General features: G+C 34.9%; 2 pseudogenes; both read right to left on the bottom strand.

Annotated features, from left to right (window-relative positions):
- Nucleotides 1–2661: 2661 nt before the first annotated feature.
- LOC147944570 (uncharacterized) lies at nt 2662–2770 on the bottom strand (annotated as a pseudogene).
- A 772-nt stretch (nt 2771–3542) lies between these two features.
- On the bottom strand, nt 3543–5172 carry LOC104789596 (alkane hydroxylase MAH1 pseudogene; annotated as a pseudogene).
- Nucleotides 5173–5464: the final 292 nt, after the last annotated feature.

Genomic DNA, 5464 nt, shown 5'->3' with positions numbered 1-5464 from the left:
AAATTCAACAAGTACTTGCGCATGTTGTGCCTCCACTAATTTATATCAACCAAAAAATATTAGATGATGGATAAAAGCATCAATTATTAAAGACAAAAAATAATTTATAATACTAAAAATTACAAGTATTTTTTGTAACATTTTTACGTTAGTCAATTTTTTCATAATAAACAAATAACTAATCTATATATATCTCACCTTTAGCATGATGCATCACGAAAAACATGAGAGCACAAGAAACCACAAACAAAGTAACAGATTGCATGATGCAGAAATCAATAATTGATTTTCTGTATTTTTCCAATTATTATTTTTGTTTATCTCCCTACTGAATAATTTCTAATCAACATTGTTTATATATATATATATATACACCACACACTAAGATACTATTCTTAGTCAAATAAAAAGCAATAGTTGTATATTTGACTGGAATAATTGTTCATTTGTGAGTCAAAACAATGATATTTATTAAGAATAATAACCTATACAAGATAGACAGATTTAGATAGTAAATTATGTATCTGACATATTTAATTTTAATTAAATTTAAAAATATACATATATATTAGGTTTTTTTTTTTCTCTTGTTATGCATCATCATCATCCACATGTTGATAATATTAATTTGACTTTACTAGCATATATAATTAAAAAATATTTTCTTATGCATTTATATCATCATTTGTCTAATAATAATAAATTGGTCTTAAGAAATGTTTAGAAAAAAAATAAAGAAATGACATGGTTTAAAATTTAACCAAAGTATGTGTCATTCTTGAGGGTTTATTATATGTGTAAAAAAAATATTTCCTACCTTCAACACTGATTAATATTTAACCTTTTATTAATTTTTTTTTTTTCGTTTTGAACATTCAGTAAATCATATAAAGTAAAATTATTAATGATAACATGAACAATCATGTCCACCTTGTCCATTTTTACAATAGCAGCGAGTATAATAACTATCTTGAGTTTCTGATCCGCATTATGCAGCAGCTCGAGTACGAACAGGATCACATGATTTTCCCGGAATGAATTCAACAAGTACTTGCGCATGTTGTGCTTCCACTATTTTATATCAACCCAAAAAATATTTGATGATGGTTATTAAACCTTTATATATTAAAGACAAAAACAGTTGATAATACCGAAGAAATTACAAGTTTTTTTGTAACATTTTTTTATCAGTCAATTTTTTTTTCATATTAAGCAAGTAACTAATCTAAATATATTTCACCTTTAGCATTATGCATCACGAAACATATGAAAACACATGAAACCACAAACAAAGTAACAGATTTCATGACGCAGAAGTTAATAATTGATTTTCTATTTTTTTTTTCTTTATCTTCTACTGAATAATTTCTACTCAAATAAAAGGCAATAGCTTTATATTTGACCGGAATAATTTACTGCCCATCTGAGAGTCAAAACAAAAATATTTTTTAAGAATAATAACCTAAATATGGGGTTATTGGATTCATAATTTTAGAAAGTCAATAAATCTTTTGTGCTATTCAGTTAAAACAAAAGAATCTAGGATTGTTATGAAGTTAATTAATATGTTATTAGTTTATAATTTTATTCACTTTTCTTAACCAAAATAAGTTATATAGAGTATCATTAAAATAGAGAGATTCTTTGTGAGACTTGACACAATATAAACCCAAACTACACAAATCACAACCAAAACATTCCCCTACGATTTTGCTTACTTGTGCAAGAAGCATCCAAATTCAGTGACGCTGATTTAGCATCTCATATGTAAGATTCTCTACCAAATCGTCACCTGTCGTCTCTAACAAGTGAACCGTAACACATGTCATAAACCATCCAGGAACGCTACACACATCAGTGCCTCTAACTCTCCTTATCGTCGTGGCCTACATACCCGTTTCAAGATCGTTGCAAGAACATTCTCTGTGAGAGAATCACAAGTTCTTGATCACGAAAACCGTATTTGTTCACATAGTCACTCAGCCATGCTATGTGTCTTATTGTATAAGGATATCACAGAGAATTAGTAAGTTTACTCGTCAACAGTTTTTTTTTTTTTTTTTTGAATCTAATGTTAAATTATATTCAAAAGAAAAAAAAACATTTTACATAGTTTGGATAGAAAGTGTTTTTAAAACTTGTTTAAAACAATTTAGTAGAAAATATCAAACTTAGTAGAATCTTGCTTCAAACCTTGGATACTCAAGTCTCCACCATTTTTGATTGTACTTAAACGGTTGCGGACGTTCTTGTCTATCAGTTGCACGATCTTCTCTGTTGGGGAAGGTGGCTCATTGTGTCGTCGGTCATTTCGCTCTCGCCAAAGAGAGTGAATCGTATTTTGAAGAGCATAGCCCACAATTAGTTGCTTCGTCTTGTCTAGTACACGCCCAGCGAGTAACGTCATAACAGCCTGCCAATGGTTTGTGAACTTGTCCGAGAGGAGCTTCTTCATTAAAGCCTCCCATATCTGCGCGGAGAAAGGACATTGGAAGAACAGATGTTCTCGTGTCTCTAAAGGATGTCTGCAGAAGATACTATTAGGGATATAATATCCCACATTGGAAGTTGAGTAGGATCTTAAGTAGTATATGTAAGATATGGGCCTCTCTACTCATTGCCAATTGGTTTTGAGTTGGAAGCCCACAATCTAACATGGTATCAGAGTCCGGTCTGCACATACTCAACCCAATCCACAATCGGTCCAGCCCAATAGTTGGCCCGCCGATTCATGTCCGAACATACCGAGATTGATGCCTAAAGAAGCCATCATCTCGAGGGGGCGTATTAGGGATATAATATCCCACATTGGAAGTTGAGTAGGATCTTAAGTAGTATATATAAGATATGGGCCTCTCCACACATTGCCAATTGGTTTTGAGTTGGAAGCCCACAATCTAACAGATACAACCTACATTTACTGGCTGGCTCCAACGCTGCATTCTTTCGCTAGTTGCAATTCTGTTCTTCGCCACTAGCCATGTGAAGAAAGCGTATTTGGGGGTAGCATGCTGGAACCAAATAACTTTGTGTTCCTCCATTGTGGGATGAATCACACGGATGTGATGCCAAGTAGTTTTAGTTGAGAATTTGTTCCTGTAAACTCCATCTGAACTCTTCCACAAAGAAATGTCATGGTCTGCAGGAACCCCTTGCTCGCTTATATCTCAGAATTTCCTCTTCAACCGATTGGAACAGAGTATGTCTATGTGTTCGCCATCGAGACATAAGAAATACATCAGCCACAGTGCTTTGTTCCGGAATTCCCAGAGCAATATAACCTCTTTCACCAATCAAGTCGTTTAACCGACCTAAAGAACACCAATTATCAAACTAGAACTCGTCAACAGTTTTACACATAACTAAAATAGAGTCTAGAAAAATGAATGTTCGCCTTAATTCATCCAGATTTCGTCTAAAGTTCATCCGAATTGATAACATAACCCCATTTTTAAATTGAATACATTATATTTTTTTAGGAAACAAGATTATCATTTTTTATTGATTGAAAGAGTTTAATACAAATTCAGCATTGGTCGACCAATTTTGGACGACCATCCTTCTTATTCTTAATATCGATTGCTAAAGAAAAATAAAAGAGACTTTCAGAACTTCACACCAAGCTGGAACATTTTTTATTAATTGTGACTTTTAGCCCATGCTTCATGCGGAGAATAAGACCAAGTTCTGCCTCAATCTTTTGTCCATTGACGACCTTAATCTCATAGTTTTGTAATATTTCCACGATCACTGTCTTCATTAGATTAATAGCTAAATTCTTACCTATACATGATCTTGGGCCAGCGTTGAACGATAAAAACTTGTAAGCAGGCTCATGTCTCAACCCTCCTGTCTCTGTGATCCATCTCTCTGGCTTAAAATCTCTCGCGTCTTCTCCCCATACGGCTTTCATTCTCCCCATCGCGTAAATACTGATCATGATATTGATATTTGATTCGACTTTATGCCCACTTGGAAGCACATCTGGTTTGATTGGAGACTTGCGTTCGAATGGAATTGGTGGCTAGAGTCTCATTGATTCACTCAATACAGCATGTAAATATACCAGCTTATTCAAGTACAATAACATGTCTTGATGATCACTTCCAGTTTTTGGTAGATTTGTGTTGTTGATCTCTTGGAGAATCTTGGTTAACACGTTAGGGTTTTCAGAAAGATTCCAGAAGAACCAAGTTAGTGCAATAGCTGTTGAATCTCTTCCAGCTGCCATGAAGTTCACTGTGAAGTCTTGGAGAAACTTATTATCACCAGGATTCAAGAGGTCGTACTTGGTTGTATCTAGCTTTATGAAGGAAGTCAAAAGAACTTCATGATCTTCTCCATTGGATTTGTCAGCATTCCCTTGTGATCTTACCTCTTCTCTCTTGGCTGATATATATTTGTTACAAACACGAGTTAAAGTGGCATCAGCTTTCATCATCTTCTTCTCTGCTCCGATTCCAATCCATTTTTGCAGCTTCCATAAGAATCTTGGTGTAATATGTCTATAAAAAATCGCTTCTCCAACATCATCAAAAGCCGTTGCAAACTCAACTTCTGGCAATTCAATGGCGACACTTCCAGGATCTGACCCAGTTATTAACATGAAGGTTGTATCGAACATGAATCTCAGGAACACATCTTGCAACTCCACCACCATCTTTTCCTCTGCGAAATGATTGAAATGAGGTACAAGCCCGTCTTTGAGCTTACTTTTCGTGATAGTTGTTGAAATAGTTTGGTAGCTTTGTTGGTGGAATATAGACTGAGATGTCTTCCTCCATTGTCTCCATAGCTCGTAGTCCGTGTTGATGATCCCGTCTCCAAAAGATTCAAAAATTTCATGGAACTCAGGACCTTTGTAGTAATTTGAGAAGTTTGAGCTCATCATATAATTTATATTAGCTGGATCAACCGTGCCTAATATATCCATTCCAGTAAACCATGGGCCCTTGAATTGGAAGGTCAAGTTGGAGTTCTCGAAAACCTCCACGATGGAGTCATAGGCGCGGTGTAACCTCATGACTACACCAGGAAGCATGCCAAGAACCGGCCAGTTCCATGGACACCTTCCAAAGGGTTTCTTGGTGCGGCAGCAGTAGAATATGAGAAAGCAAAAGAAAGCTATGGATGCTTCAAAGAACCCTATCGAAGTCATTAGAAAGAGTTAGTTTTTTTTTTGGGTACAAAAGAAATAAAAGGAAGTTGGCTTTATACACATGATGATAGATCAACCAGACGAATTTAAAAGTCCATTGTTTCATTACAATTAAATTCCCAGAGAGGAAATCGTTGGATTCACGATGAAGAAAGAATTGAAAATAATTATGTGTGTCTTTTAATAACCAGAAGCATGTAATAGCGTTTCAGGAGGCTTCATGTTGAAGTTCAATGGTCGTCATCTCCTACAAACAAGGATCACATGACTCTCGTTACATGTAACCCAGCGCAAAGTAACTTATTT

The sequence above is a fragment of the Camelina sativa genome, chromosome 5 (assembly GCF_030686135.1).
Source record: "Camelina sativa cultivar CO46 ecotype springtype chromosome 5, ASM3068613v1".
Taxonomy (NCBI): domain Eukaryota; kingdom Viridiplantae; phylum Streptophyta; class Magnoliopsida; order Brassicales; family Brassicaceae; genus Camelina; species Camelina sativa.
Note: the sequence above shows the minus strand (reverse complement) of the source record. Positions and strands in the feature narration are given on the sequence as shown.